The sequence below is a fragment of the Rhipicephalus microplus genome, chromosome 7 (genome assembly GCF_043290135.1).
Source record: "Rhipicephalus microplus isolate Deutch F79 chromosome 7, USDA_Rmic, whole genome shotgun sequence".
NCBI classification, from domain to species: domain Eukaryota; kingdom Metazoa; phylum Arthropoda; class Arachnida; order Ixodida; family Ixodidae; genus Rhipicephalus; species Rhipicephalus microplus.
The window spans coordinates 80,176,221-80,193,041 of record NC_134706.1 but is presented as its reverse complement, the minus strand read 5'-3'; the positions used below and the strand labels follow the sequence as shown (position 1 = coordinate 80,193,041).

The window sequence follows — 16,821 nt, the reverse complement described above, 5'->3', positions numbered from 1 at the left end:
AACAATTTCCTCGTTCTTTCTACCCTCACAAAAGCTTCGTCCATGGCATTTAATCCAAATTTGACGCTGTGCTTCCTATTGGCCTGCTTTCTAGACGTAGGGCTGCGAACGTGTATTTTGTGCACCTAATCTAGCACACAAGTTCGTCATCTATAATTCGATCATCTTTATTCATTGTAATTTAATAAAAGATGTGATAGCTCGTCCAGTTTTTAAAGAGTTTCGAGCCTCCAATAGGCACTGCCTAGCACGCATGAAAGTATTTCTTTTTTTAAAAAAAATTCTTCAAAGCTTGCGTTCAGAAAAAGCGTCTGGCATATTTCGACAACCAAGCCCATCCTCTAATAGCAATCAGGGGCACGCTATTAGCGATTATTGACCACGGGATTTAAAAACGCAACCCGTGCCTAAATACTCAGTTAAACACAATCAAGCGAGCACGAGTGCTTGAATGACACCAACGCGCGCGGACGCCGTCTACGTTGCAGCAGCCATGGCTTATGCTAGAGCTACCGTACATAGCTCCCACAGTCACGTGTACTCTCTCGATTGTGTTATAACGCTGAAAGTTATCGCAGATGAAAGCAAAGCACGAAAACAGCAAACACAAACGAGGGAATACAACGCACGGCGATGGCCACAACAACGCGCATTTGGAAGTCTGCTAGATCTTTTCCTGTTGCTGGTGACACTTGTTCTAAATAGCTTAAAATACCAAGGCGCACGTGCTGGGAGCATCGCGGCATATCAGCACCTCCAAATATACCGTCCTTAAGCAAAAAAAGCCATTTCGTACAGTGCGCCTCTGTACAATAATTTTTCTTTTTCTTTGTTTTTTACGCTTACACCTACAGAAGCACGTTGCACATTTGGGTATTAATAGAAATGTTATTACGATGTAGCCTAAAGCGCATCTTGAAACAATATCAATCACTTTGAGCAGTGTAGAGACAATGTGCGATCAGCAACTGATCGCGCCCTTGTTAAGTGATCACATCACTCACTGTACGAGTGATGCAGGCACTTACACAACATCGCGCATAGCAGTGTGAACTCGGTAAGTGACACGTTTAATCGGGCATCTGCAACAGGCCCACGAACGCATGCTGTTGTAAATGGCTGGCAGCCTACTTCGGCAGAGCTGCTGCAGGCGCCCAGCTAGCGCTGTATGATTGCAACCTACAAAAACAGTACACTTACCGTTAACAGGCCCACGTTGTCCGTGTCCGCCGCTCCATGAATATTCTTTAATTCCAGCGTCACTTCGAACATGGTGTCATGCGTGACCACCATTGAAGATGCGCCTGTTTGCTAGAACTCACACACCGACCAAGACCAACGCAACGCATTTCCGACCCCAGACCAACTCAACGTATTCGAAAGATGGATGAGACAGAGAGAGCAACGTTAAGAGAGAGAAGGAGGAGGCACTGGCGGTGGCGCCGCAGCTGTCGATTCAGGTGTTCGGTGACGCAACTATTCGTTTACCTACATGCGACTGCAGTGGGCGAAAAATAGTGAAGGAAAACTTGCGGAAAACAAAGTACACCCTGGAATGGCCAGAAACAATAATTATTTCATCCTCGGTGGCAATAGCGGGAGAGCATCACTACACCTTTTTTCAGAGGAATTTCTTTTCGCATTGTCCGTGTCTGGCAATTATGCATATGGTGCCGCAAACACTGAATGCGTAGTCGAAGCTGGAACAAATTAATCCACAGTCGCGGATATTTAGAAGGCTTGTTACGCACCACGAAACGTGCCGAGGTTGTTATTAGAAACTTTTTGCTGACCACATGATCAGCACATAACTCCATATGGTTGCCCAATGAGCTAGCTGAGCACCTGTAGCAAAGGCAGGGCACCTTCTTGTTAAATGTTGTTAACATAAACGATGGCTGTGCATCAGTGCAGTGACAGCTTTTCGTGTGAATTGTTCATAACCCACGTTTTCGAGCGTAGAAGCGCCTCAGCATACCGAATCAGCTACCACAGGAAGTCCGTAAGCAATGATGAGGTACGAGAATGTGCAGCTGTTTTTCATATACTGAATAGAATAGTCCGTGTACAGTGCGTTGACCACTGCCATTCCTTATGCCAACTCCCATATAGACTCCCAGTCTAAATAGGTGCGGGAACTTAAACACTAAGAAGCAGTGCCCCCCCCCCCCCGCACACACACACACATGAAATTCGAGGGCACACGGGCTGATACACACGCATACTTATTCACAGGCGCACACACATACACGTATACACACATACGGCCACACACACACACGTGACCGTAAACGCACGCATGCATGGGCGTACACATGTGCACAGGCACGCTTAACACAAGCACGGACTCGCACGTACACGCGCATGCACACATGCACGAGTGTACACAAATCGCGCTTACACACGAACACATGCGTAGGCTCACGCACACACACCCATACTCAGGCGAACATTAGGTTCGTGTATATAATCCATAGCAAACATGTAGCTTATAACCAACGCTAAGGAAAGCTTTCGTAACATGGATTGCAGTTAATAGCCATTATAGATGAAACGCGATTTGCTTCTGCTGGCATTCTGCTGTATTCGGAGAGCACCTTCACACATTCTAAGTCAATTAGGCCGTCATTTAACGCAAGGTCTACATAGTCGTGCAGTAGCTACGCTGCTCGGCCGCCAATCCGAAGGTCATGGGTTCGATGCCAGCCGTGGCAGTCGAATTCAGACAGAGGCGAAAAGGTAGAAGCCTGTGCACTGTGCGATATCAGCGCTCAATAAAGAACACCAAATGGTCAGAATCTCTGGAGCCTTCCACTAAGATGACCCTCATAATCATATCGAAGTTGTTGAGACGTAAAATTTCAAATTTTATAGCTTTATTCTAGCTTTATTCATCAGATACCCCGCAGCGCCCGAAGGCGTTATAGCAGGGGGGTTACATCAATAAATTACGTACATCTACGTTCACACACACAATACAACTTTGTTCCCACATAAATAAGTGAAATACATTTTCGTTCACCCACATAGTGGAATTTTGTTCACACATCAATACATCTTCGTTCAGGTTACAACACGGGTTTACAGCAGTGAATAAATTATACCTTCGTTCCCACTATGTACTTGCATTTCAGTTAGCCAGTTCCACTGTTTAATCGTTGTAGGAAAAAATGAATTAGCATACATGTTTGTTTTAGCTGGGTATTCCAGAATTTCGCAACTATGATCAAATTTTTTTGAAGTGTAATGAGGGTTGTGTAGGTATATTTCTCTATTATTTCCAGTTTTATTGTAGTAAATGCAGTAAAGAAATTTTAATCTCTGCTCTGGTGGCGGTCAGAAAGACACTCCCATCCTAGCTCAGCCTTCATTGCAGTGCAGTTCTCCCCCCTTCCGTACCGTCCCAAGACGAACCTGGCAGCACGATTTTGTAATTGTTCCAGAGCAGCAATGAAGGTTACCTCGGCGGGGTCCCACATGACACAACCGTATTCTAAGATAGGTCTGATACAAGTAGTGTATGCCATACGTTTTAAATTCACATGTGAACATCGCAGGTTTCTTTGAATGAAATTTAAGGCCTTACCAGCTTTGGCTATGAGAGTGTCAACCTGAGGCCTCTATGAACATTCAGATGATAGTATTATACCTAGGTGCTTATATGTACTCTCTTGTTTCAACTGTACATTTCCAGATGGTACTGTGACTGAAATGGTTTCATCTTTTTGGTAAATCAAATATGTACACACTTTGTTATATTCAAATTCATTTTACATTTGGTACACCAGCTATGAATGAGCTTTAAGTCTTTCTGAAGTTCTAATACATCATTGTGATCAAAAATGTTTCTGTACACAACACAGTCATCCAATTATGTGTTCTTCTTTTGCTGCATATTCCATCTGATGAATCGTCACCTACACCCTTCTCAGGCACAAAAGCACCCTTAGAGCCTATTTTAGGGTGCTATCGAGGCAAGCACCCAAACAAAGGGGTGCATTTTTTCAATCGACCATTATTGGGTGTTAAAGAGTGTTGCGAAGGGTGCTTCACCGTAAAAGCACCATTTTTACACCTTGTTGGGTGTAAACGTTTTTACTGTGTAGCCAATCGAGGCATGCTTCCTTAACCTCCCTGCCTTTGCTCTCTATTTATATATATATATCTGTCTCACTTCCTATTGCAGAGTTCTTGCGGCAGAAGTAGCAGTCACTCGGATGCGTAGATGGCGGCATGAGAGTGCCGGGAGTTGTTGACCTCGCTACACGCCAAAAGGCTTTCCCCGGACGAGCGGCGCCTCGTCAAGATTTCCGGTGCTCCTGCTTCGTAGGGCTTCAGCTGCTCTTCACCTTCTTAACAGGATGGCTACGACCCGCATGACAGTCCTCTGAACACAATGTCAATGGTTTGGCCGGGCGGTACGGAGTAAGGGGAGAAGACGTGGCTATAGACCTAACCTGCTAAACCTCACGCGATAGGGTCACAAAAAACAGAAACCAGAGTATCATATGGACGAAGCTGAGAGACAGTGACAGTAGGGCTGTTTGAAGGACTTCAATGAAGTGTCATTTTCTCGTTCTCCCAAGCTGTTATCACGTTCTGTAAGAACTTCTATGAGCACGCGAACCAGCGACAGTAGCAACAGAGAAGCATGACAGCTACACACTGTCTAAGGTCTAGAGTTTCCCTAACTGTTAGCTGTGTTAGTTTTCGTTTTGGTGTCCAATGAATAGTTGTATACACGTTAGTCTTAAGCGAATTAGGAGTATTTATATGCATTTACCGTTTGAAGTTAACTTATGAAGTTTATTGCTTTACTCACAAGGCCGCTTGTGACTGTCCCTCGATCCAATCTACAGCAAGCGCTTCCGGTATAACGGAACACCTACCATTGCGGGAAATCTGGTGGACTTTTCTAATGCATCACTTATGTAAAGGTAAAGAACAGAATTACTATGAAAATTATCAAGACGTCTGAGTTAGCAGTGTCAAGCCAGATTGCTTCAATTGTAGGATTAGATTAGTTTTTGCACGTGTTCCAAGCGACGAGCTGCGCTGCGACTGCACCAAACTGTGACTTCGAAAGCACTGTTTTATACAAAAATGAACTAGGGTTCCGGCAGCCTCCATAACCTTAGCTGAACATTGCACGGCAGAATTTGTTAGGCTGCTATTTATTTTGCACAAATTGAGATATAACCGGTATGTGTGGTACACATCTTGTAGACGTAAAAACGGCACCTACACAGCGTACATATTCTGCTTAGAAACAGGCAGCAAAATCATGTTTCTTTTCAATATATTGATACTTTTAATAGGGCCAGCGTTGTGAGTTCTGGCCTGTACACATGCACTATCATTGGTACTTAGAAAAATTAGGTGATAAAAAGGCGCAACATTTTTTTCCTTCACAAATTGGCCTTATATTCACTCATATGGTGGGTGAGAAAGTGGTCTTGTCTGAAATTGACAAAAATAAATCAGTGAGGCTCGAATACTTCAACACGCGTTCTCCCCGTCATTAAAGTGCTTCAGCTGTGGTAGCAAGACGACACAATCAACCCCTGATTCAGAAAGCAAGTGCCTGTTACAGTGATTGTTCCCCAATTAGCGACTTCGGCAGGATAGCGCTTGCACCAAAAATTAAGAAGAAATGTAGTTCAGAAGTTCCTAATTTTCGTGCTCTGCAATCGTTGTCTGTTTACGGGAATATAAGTGGGTTAGGGTGCCGGGGAAATTCCGCATTGGATGGCTATATGGACAGCCTCCTTTGGCAAAGCGGCAGGAGATAATCACGTTGCATAGTAGAGAACCATTTCTAGGGCATTGTAGCTAAGAGCTAACTAGAGTTTGAGCTGAGTCGAACTGCAACTAATCGTTGTGGCTCATTTTTGGCATAGCTGCGCGTGCTATATTTACCTTCAGTGGTTAATTTGTACGCATGGTTCGACAGACAAAAACACAACTATGCAGCCTCAAGAACAATGCATTTTGCATTCTTTGTGAATCCTGATAATGGAATTGTTTAATTTGTTGCCTATACGAATTTGTAATAGCTGAGCATTTATTATCAATTGCATAGTCTATAACTTAGCTGTTATGCTCGGTCCACTACGATTGGGAATCAGAGTGCATTTATTAACAGTTTTATTGACGTCACGAAACGAGAAGTGGAAACTCGTTTGCCGTGTGCATTGACCACAGAAAACACTGTGACACCCGTTTACAGTAATCATTACAGTAATAAATCAGAATTTTATTCGGCATTTCTAATTTGCAAACATGCGCTGAAACAAAGAATTTGTAAAGATCTACCATGGGTCACAATTACGACAGCATCCAGGATAACGGTTTCCCGGCTGGGGTGCTCCAGGAGCTTCATTACCTGGACACCTGCGCATCAAGTTTGTAGGATCGTGTGAGGGCTGCAAAACGGGCAACTCAAATAAAAGCATCAACTTTCATCATACGTGTGCACTATGGTAGGAATATGTGCTCTAATTGCAAACGGTTGCTGAAATTAGCCGTTGGTGATGGAATGATCACTCACACAAGATTAGACGAAATACAAGTTTGTTGCTTATTTCGGTCTTCTCTTTACTCGACCAATCATGAATCTCTACACTGCACATACGATTGTTCTTTGCGGCGAAAAGTTACACAATGTCATCCTAACGATTGATTTGATTGATTTGTGGGGTTTAACGTCCCAGAACCGACATTTGATTATGTGACGCTGTAGTGGACGGCTACGGAAATTTTGACCACCCCGGTTTTTTTAACGTGCACCCAAATCTGAGCACACGAGCCTACAACATTTTCGTTTCCATCGGAAATGCAGTAGCCGCAGCCGAGATTCTATCCTATGACCTGTGGGTCAGCAGCCGAGTACCTTAGCCACTAGACCACCGCAGCGGGACATGCTAACAATTTTATCAGAGTTTCAACATTGTTTGCATTGTATATATTGTAGTCAAAATAACTATTCATGGAATATAATAAAAAATGTTAATGCGTCAAGATTCCCGCAGTGCTGATTTTTTATGTGCAAATGTGACTTTTCTTCCATGTGATAAAGAAACGCGCCAGATAAAGAATATGTTGATTTATGTGTGAGGTTTAACGTCTCAAAACCACCATATGATTATGAGAGACGCCGTAGTGAAGGGCTCCGATAATTTTGACCAACTGGGCTTCTTTAACGCGCACCGAAATCTGAGCACACGGGTCTACATCGGAAGTGCAGTCTCCGTTGAAAGTGCTGCCACTTGCCGCCTCCATTGGAAGTGCAGCCGCTGTAGCGGGGATTCGATACCGCGACCTGCAGGTCAGCAGCCGAGTACCTTAGCCACTAGACCCCCACGGCGGCGCGAATGAAAAATATGTCACAGTCGTGATGAAGCACACTACGTATGACCCTATTTAGCACAAATGCTCTGTTTGTCACGATTTGAAATGGCAATGATGTAACAGACATGGCTTCAGTATGAGCTGAGTATAGATGAGTGATATACTATTTCAGCGCTTACTGACTTAAAAAGTTGTAGTGTGCTGCTCAAGACGAAAAAAAAACGCACCATACCATCATACGGAAGATGAACACCAGCTAATACGTTCACAACTCAACGTACAATACCCTGATCAATTTCAAATAACGCGTGAAATGTATTAGCCAAGCATACTCAGGATGAGTGCGATCTAACTAATGCCACATTTGTTGCTTTACTGTGCTTGAAAAGCGCGCTCTTTTCGCGAACAGAGATACTTCAGCGAAGAAAGTCACCGTCATGCGCCCTGTAACTATAGCGCAGCCATTCCGGTAAAAACCAAGAGGTACAATTCTCCGTCCAAAGAGGTAAACGTGCCCCCGATGCACGGGGTGATGACGAAGCATTTGGCAACGTATATGAGTGGGCCGCCGAGTAGTATTAACACGGCTGCTCATTTGTCACTAGGTATACTGATTTTGAACATTTTCTGCTGATTGAATGATGAGGGGTCCGAAAATACTAACTTCTTGTATTTTTACAGAAACAATTGCATAAGCTGCTACTTTTTCAGCGCAATTTTGATTTGACGTCGCGTCGTAAAGTGATGGGCAAAAGAAGAGTAAAAGCCGTCCACTCACTCAATCGACACATCAAAATTATTTCGGCGAAACAATTTTATAGATAAATATCTGGGACAACAAAACAGCCAAAATAATTTGTATCAATATTGTTCCTGCCTTTTTGTGGTTTCTGCTTTTCACTCCGTACGCCGTACAGCTTATTTCAAAGTGTGATCATTTCGCAGTGCGTTACCTTCGCTGAAGTGTGCAGAAGTAAACTAAACAAGCTTAGAGCGCTAAATGAGCCTGTTAGCCAGTGTTTCCAAGTTTGAAATTTTCTTGCAGGAAAGCTCCTCGCAGCTTTTTGGAATTGTATTGACGTCTCACCCGAATTTTCTCGCAGATGCGTGAGCAAACCAAGCTTGCAAACAAGCAGCCTTCGGCCACAGCTTAACTAGCAAAACAAATTATATTTTACCATGTTACAGTCCTCTTTTTTCTCTTAGCCACTTGTCCCTTTCGTGAGCATACTAAATTCACAGAACTTGCTCTCAGGCGGGACATTTACGCATTGGTTTTAAATAGCCTCCATGGCTCTGCCATCAAAACAGATGTGAAGTGTTCTGCGTGTGATGTTTCATCCTTGGAATACACTGTGATGTCGTCTACGTATACATTGCAGAATAATTCAAAGAATGGCTTGAGAACACTATTCATCATTTTTTTAAAACCACGCCATAATCTTTTTGATACGAAGGGTAAATGATTATATCTGTATACGTCGATTGGTGTGACAAAATCCGTGTACATTTTGTACTTCTCTTCCAGCAGGATCGGCCCAAATCCTTCCAGCAGAATCGGTCAAAGAGGTCTTACAAAAAAATAATTTGCAACCTTCGAGTCTTCAATTATTTCATGAGTTCTAAGCAGCGGAAATGGAAATATGTCTGTTTGGTCATTTAAGATCTGGTAATCAGTGCACCGTAGCAAAGATCCATCTTCATTTGGAGCCAAATCAAAAGGCGAGGCGAACGTAGACACCGATGGCCGTATTGTTCCGCCATCTAACATATTTCGGATTTCAGCTTAACACCAAAGTTTCTTATTGCGGTACATAACTTTTTTCTCACCAGCGTAAATCTCTCTGCCTAAAGGGAACCGTGAGTTTTGTTGTAGCCTAGTATAGTTACCTCGACGCACAAATTCAGGACATTTTTCACGTACGTCTTTCTCACACCTAACGAGGTGGTCCGCAACGTGAAACAACGCGCACTCCTCTTGTGCCACAGTTACTTCATCGTTCTAAGAAATATTGAACTTCAGTGTTTTCACATCGAGTCTTGAAAGTAGGAATTTAGAGTCACATCCCGTAACGACAAGGGCGTCAATATTAGCCATAAGGTTTTGGTAAGAAACGGTTGCTTGCACCAATTCATTGTAACTTGTCTTGTCCCGTCAAAACTCTATACCTGCACCGGTCTTCCTGTGATTATTTCCTCATCGTTAACAAGCGCCTGATTTATCACCCATAATGAGGAGCCGCTATCAACCAATGCCTTAACATTGTTGCCATTGATATTGAGATTGATATAAACGAGAATAAGGGTGGTTATATAAACAGTCTCAATTTTCACCATCAGGTGGGACTGGACATCCTCTTTTAGTCGTTTTTTTGTATTGCTTCTAGATGCAACACGGCTTGTATCGCGTCGTTGCTGGTATCGGAGATTGCATTGTCGACTTGATTCGAGTCATGATGATTTTCGTGTTCGCGAGACCTCTATGGTGCACCTCGGAAAGCCTCGTCAGTCCGACGCATATTTCAAGGTAAAAATCGGTACAGATGCTCCTGAAAGATCCCGAAAGCTGCTCGATGGTTTTTGGTGACATTACTTGCGTCTGTCTCTGCAGTTCTCTAGGTAAGCCATGAACAATGAATGGCACTAAAGCAGAGTCCGGTATTTCAACTTTTGTCATGCGAAGAAGTCGCCTTTTTGTAAAAATTATTTTGGGGCTTTCATGAACGATATTTATAAGTAATAGCTCGTTCCCACCTTTCAACTGTGTTTTTCTCAAAGGCTGCCGAAAAAGCTATCTCTCCAACAGCTCCAAGTATCTTTCGCATGTCCAGTGCAGTGTATGTCGCACCACTTCTTGGCCATTCCACTAAGAAACTGACGCATGTTTCTGTTGCGCTCGTAAGCTTCATGCCAAGAATTCTCCTGACACGCTGTAGTTCATACAACTGCATAAAGTCTCGGGGTTTGAGAACTATCCGCCGAAAATTTCGGGCTTTATCATCTGCTTTTCTTATTGCGGATGGGCTTGAATAACTGTTAGTATCATTTTCATGAGTTTCTGTTGTCTCTCGGCGTGTTGCTCTTGCAAGCTAAGCATCACTAGGAGGCCTTAGTCCTAGGAAGAACGGGTTTGGCTTGATGAAGTTTTTGACTTCACAAAACCCGGCGGCATCACATTCTGTTGCAATTCGGCATGCTTCAAACTTATCTTCAGTGATGCTTGAACATCGATCTCCTGCAGCGTATTTCCAGCCTTCTGAGTGATGAACTCACGAAGCTTGGGAGTCACGATGCTTGCACGCAGAAAATACTTTGTGACCTCATTCTCTTCACACGTTAAAAATACGACTGGTGGCTTGCGTTTCTCGATACGCTCAGCGTTATCCACATAACAGAGTCTTCTATTCTGCCAGAATGCGCCAATGTAACAATCCATGACAAGCGGGCATAAGAAGTAAGGAAGGAAGTGCCTGAAAACTGTGGCACAAATCCACGCTGGGAGATTGGACAAGAACCGGGAAGTTCTGACGAAACAATGTTAATTTCTTAGCTCACAGTTTATACACTATTGAAAAGGGGCAAAAAGTAAATGAAAAATGAACAATAAAAATAACTAATATAGAAAATGAAGCAGATGGCTTTGTCAACAACAATGAGGAATTGAATTAGGCAATTTGGAAAAAAATGCTAATTTAGGAGTAATAATAGGTTCTACCGTCTGAATCTTTTTGAAGCTTTAATAAGCTCCTCCAAGGCATCGGCAACTTTCCCGTCAGTGAACCCTATGGACAAAACCCCCAAAGAAAGTGCATTTAGAGGCCCCACCTTGGTGGTCTAGTGGCTAAGCTACTCGGCTGCTTACCCGCAGGTCGCAGGATCGAATCCCGGCTGCGGCGGCTGCATTTTCAATGAAAGCGGAAATGTTGTAGGCCCGTGTGCTCATATTAGGGTGCACGTTAAAAAACCTAGGTGGTTGAAATTTCCTGAGCTTTCCACGACGGCATCTCTCATAATCATGTAGTGGCTTTGGGACGTTAAACCCCACATATGAAAGTGCATTTAGAGTGGTGAATGTGACTTTGCGCAATGCAGAGTATTTTTTTTACAATATATCAGATAATGTTCTGATGTTTGAGAGACACAAAAAAACCAACAATGAGGGAAAGCAGCCTGACCAGCTCTGTGTAAATAAAAATTGAGATATGAAGTATGACACCTCGCCCTTGTGAGTGCGACTTCGACTGCACGCATGTCACATACTTTACTGTTCCAACAATGATATATGTGTTGAAATTGCAATTTGCTCATTATAGATTACAAAGAAAATTTTTCTAACATCATTTTTCTTATAAATTTAGCCTTTATAACTAGTTTAAACGCTGAAAGTATTTGAATAACTGGGCCACGTAAGGATGAATCAGCTAATGCATCCGTCATTTCATTGAGGAAAATTCTCTTATGTCTTGGTACTCAAACCAATTTAAGCAGCTGTATATGCGGAGAAGCTAATGATTTGAAAGTACTCAGCACGTGGGTCATTTGCAGTGAGAGAAGAACACACCGACAGCGAATCACTTGAAGTTATTACCGAACTAGTTGGCGCCGTTCATTTGCGGAGAGCCAGAAGTATCGCAAAAACCTCTGCTACAAAATGGGTACGAAATCTGGAATGCGGACAGAGAGTAACCAATCTTCAATAGGGGCGATTATCTTTTTATTCTTCTACCTCGTCTTCCTCTGTTTCCACCAAGTTTGTCCTTCGTAGTACCGGCCCACTACATATATAAATCGTATTTTCGACTCGTGCTAGGTGAACATATTTCAGACACCAGTAATCTCATAGTCATTGTGTTTAGTAATTTATGAAAGATATAGTGCTCTACAATTCTTTACTGATGTCGGCACAGAATTAATGATGCAAGACTGAGTGCTAAGATTAAAATGTAAACAATTTTTTTACTGATATATCATAAATATATCGGCTACCATATTACCTGTCATGGCAAGCTTCCGCAATGCGCACTCTATCTGGCATCTCACTGGAAAAGCTCAAAATACCCTTATATTCATCCCGAGTTCGGAACACCACGAGCCATAAGTGTTGTATGTAAATATCCCCCGCTTACTTCGGTGGAGCACGTGTGCTGTAGAGGCTCAGTGGCTTTAGCCATGTGCTGGGGTGCAAGAGGTCATACCTGTTGGATTCCAGTTGTCTAAATATATTTTTGCACATTATTTTTGTGGCATGCATACACACACACACACACGCATATATATATATATATATATATATATATATATATATATATATATATAACAGAAAATATTGCTAAGGAATGTATAGGGGAAGTTATTAGAACCAATGTACTGTAAATAAGAAGAAAGAAAAGTGGTTGAAAAAATAACTAGCCGTGAGCAGGAATCGAGCCTGCGACCTTCAAAGAACGCGTTCGATGCTCTGACCACCGAGCTATCACGGTGGCTATCCCCCTAGCCACTTCATTGGGTTTATATATGAGTTTAAACGTGGGAGTGTTAGTCAGCGCCATCTGTAGCCATAGCGGCGAGTATGGAACACCTTTTTATGAGCCTGTGTGGCGTCACGTAGCACGTGAACATATCACGAGTGGGCAGCTGTCGAATAGTCCCTCGTATACAAACTAACGGCTCCAAGTCTGCCAGTACGAGACCCTCGTTAATTACGAGGGGAAAGAGGTGTCAATTGAGAGCTCGTTTTTCTGAGTTTCGACACAATAATAATGAAATCCAACGGACAATAAGGCCAAACAATGTATAGGGGAAGGTATTAGAACCAATGTATTGTAAATGAGAAGAAAGAAAAGTGGGTGAAAAAATAACTTGCCGTGAGCAGGAATCAAGCCTACGATTGTGTCGAACCCAATATTGTGTCAAAACATGAAAAAACGAGCCCTTAGATTTACACTTCTTTCCCTTATTCATTAACGAGGGTCTCGTACTAGCAGACTTGGTGCCGTTGGGTTGTATACGAGGGACTAATGGTCAGCTGCCTGCTCGTAATAAGTTCACGTGCTACGTGACGTCACACAGGCTCATGAAAAGGTGTTTCACACTCGCCGCTACGACTACAGATGGCGCTGACTGAAACTCTCACGTTTATATTCACATATACACCCAATAAAGTGGCTGGGAGGATAGATGCCGTGATAGCTCAGCAGTTGGAGCATCCAATGCGTTATTCGGAGGTCGTAGGCTCGATTTCTACTCACGGCAAGCTATTTTTTCAGCCACTTTTTTTCTTATCTACATAACAGTAGTTCTTATGACTTTTTCTATACATTCCTTGGCATTATTGTCTGTTATATATCATTAACATTGTGTCAAAACACGGAGAAACGAGCCCTTGGCGATACACTTCTTTCCCTTATTCATTTACGAAGGTCTCGTACTGGCAGGCTTGGTGCCTTTAGGTTGTATAAGAGGGACTATTGGTTAGCTGCCTGCTCGTAATAATTTCACGTACTGCGTGATGCCACACAAGGTCCTAAAATCTTCTTCTACACTCACCGCTATGGCTATAGAGGGCGCTGACTGACACCCGCACGTTTAAATTCACATATAAAGTGGCTGGGAAATAGCCGCCGTGATAGCTCAGTGGATAGAGCATCAAACGCGTTATTCGAAGGTCGTAGGTTTGATTGCAGCTCATGGCAAGTTATATTTCATCCAATTTTCTTTCTTCCTATTTACATTACAGTGGTTATAATACCTTTCCCTTTACATTTCTTGGCAATATTGTCTGTTAAATCTCAATAATCTGTCAAAACAACTAAAAACGAGCCCTTAGGTATACCCTTCTTTCCCATATTTATATAAATATACATACAGAGTTTCTGATGGTAGAGGTAAACCAGCAACAGCAAAATCCACCCGCATTGTCCATAAAATTGAAATCACTAAAAAAACATGGCATGATGACCCCTTGGTGGACTATTTGTTGTAGAAGGTGCTGGCTATTTCGCAACCTAAAATGCAGTATAATGCGCTAATTGTACGACGGAGCCATCACCTTGCTGGATTTCAAATTAATCTAACTGGCCTGGACATGTCCCATACCTAAGATGAACGATGACCCCCTCAACTTCTGCGCTTACCAGTTCGGCTTCACATATCCATCTTGGTGGAACAGTGGTAAAGTACTCGGATGCTGATCCGAAGATCGCGTGTTTCATCCCGGCCTAGGTAGTCGAAATTCGATCGAGGCAAAATGGTAGAGCCCCGTATACTGTGAGATATCAGTTCACGCTAAAGAACACCAGATGGTCACAATTTTGGTGCCGTTCACTGTGATGTCTGTAATATTCATATCATGCTTTTGGGACGTAAGACCTCAGATATTGTTCTTATTGTTATGATCAGGGCGGCTCTACAACTAACTGTGGCCCGTCCATTCATCGGAAAGCCAGATGAAGACGTTGAGTCTGGCTCAACAGTTTTAAAAATGTGGGCGCTGCCAACAATTGGTATGTTGTTTCTCAGCGTTTGAAAATCGCGTTCTCTGTTATGAATACCGAGTTAGTGTGGTATGAGAATGGCGTATAAACGTTAACGACATGGGGTAGATTTGTTTCTCCAATCAAACAGAGTTTTGGCGACTTCGAAACGAAAATAAATAGAGCAGAAGACACGTTCATACAATGCGTGCAAGTTCCAGACGAAAGCTGCACGACTTATATTGAGGAAAAAAAATGTTTGTAAAATTGTCGACTCCGCATTACCTAATGAAGGCATCTCCTCAAAGGAATTGCCGAAAAGTTTTCCAGTTTATAGAGACCCTGACTTCTGCTACCAATGTGAGACGCCTTTCTCACACTTTGAGCAATGAAAGACGACGGGCATCACGCCAAAGTTCGGCAGGCTAGCCTATGTGACGACAGTTTCAACCATAGACAGCAACCAATCTCTTGATCTTGCATCAACCCTCCGGAGTATAGTTCGGGAAGAACTCAGTCAGCACGCACCTGTAGCACACACTAGAACTCATCCCTCTTAGATACCATCAGAGTTTGCGCGAAACGTTGCTTCCTTCTCTTCGCATCAAACGGTGAAGGGCATTGATGATTTCAATGTCACTTCTCGAAACACTTGCCTCTGTGAAGGACCACAACAAGACAGCTACGCATTTAAACTCAACACTATTCGCTTGATAAAGTGACCATGCGGAAAGAACGGCATCAACCTTTCTACCGATATGAGACATACGATCAATACAGTATAAATCAGAGAGCAGCAGATATCCGCTACCCACATGATAACGAATTTGTTCCCCGCTAGCAGCAGCCTAGAATTCGTTCTGATTAATGAAGTATCAGCTGTTATTCTCCCGTATGCTACATCTGCGCTTCAACTGGACCTATCGCTTAGTATTGCCATCATCAAAGGCGCATCAGGAAGGGCACCAGGCAAGTTCCGCCGCCGGGAACCTGTACATCATATGAACGGCAAATGACCTACTTATTTCTGAGAAATAGTTTTTTTTAATAATGCAAGACTCAGTGCTCTGCAGAATGTGAGCGTTGTTTTACACCACCATCTAACTATTGATGTAATCCGTCTCCATGTCTCGGCACCGCTTGGACGTGAGGAAGGGTTTTGGCTTTGCAGCATTTTTTCAGGTGCCGAGAATCGGCTACAGCACAGCAGTAGTACACTGCGAATTCTTCAGGTTTGTGAGTTCACCTCGAAAAAAGCCATTTGGACCCGCGCGGCTGATGGGTAACCTGAAAAGGGCTGTTTTGCTACCTGGGCTGCTTAAAAAGACTGGTTCCTTGTGTGTTGCTGGAGTCATCTGAAGGCACCTGACAATAAATACGGCGCCGGAAAACCATATTTCAAGGTAGTTTCTCGTATACTAAGAGAATTTGCAGTCTTCACTTCCTGTGCACTATGGCCTGCCGAGCAGCGATGCCTTGTTGATGAGTCAACCTTGAACCTTGTCAACTGAATTCGTCGACTCTGCCCATGGGAGTTCCAGGTCCTCGCACCATGCCAGTTGTGCCGTGCTGGGACCGAGCGTATTGTATACCCTGCCTCCTCTTTATGCAACTAACTGTGCGTGCCTTCACCCTTTACGTGGTTTCAGATGGAGGGGTTTGTGACTTTGCCTTTTTGTCGGCGGAGTGGAAGGCGAAGATCCTTTTGGAGGATTCTGTACATAATTGTGTTCTTTTGCAGGACATCTGGAGAAGACCAAGGATATAAAACGCACGAGCATAGACGCTCGACGGCGATTTTTTTCCTTTTTTTAGGTAGTACAACGCGAGCCAATCTTGTAAAATGCCGTAAATAAACGTTCCAGCTTTCATCCCCGGCTCCTCGGTTCGTCCTCACCTTGACGCTTGGTTAGCTCCAGGTCCTGACAAAGTCCCTCATTCGCAACACCATTGTCCTTACTCGCCGTGCTCACGGCGTCATTCGTCCCATCCGCCGCAG

At 43.4% G+C, this 16,821-nt stretch overlaps 1 long non-coding RNA gene across 1 annotated transcript in view; it reads right to left on the bottom strand.

The window, feature by feature from the left end:
- Positions 1-6,261: 6,261 nt before the first annotated feature.
- LOC142766992 (uncharacterized) overlaps positions 6,262-16,821 on the bottom strand; it is a 33,415-nt gene continuing 22,855 nt past the window's right edge. Inside the window, exon 3 of the long non-coding RNA XR_012884696.1 lies at positions 6,262-6,393. This is a non-coding gene — a long non-coding RNA (uncharacterized LOC142766992). The remainder of the gene's footprint in view (positions 6,394-16,821) is intronic.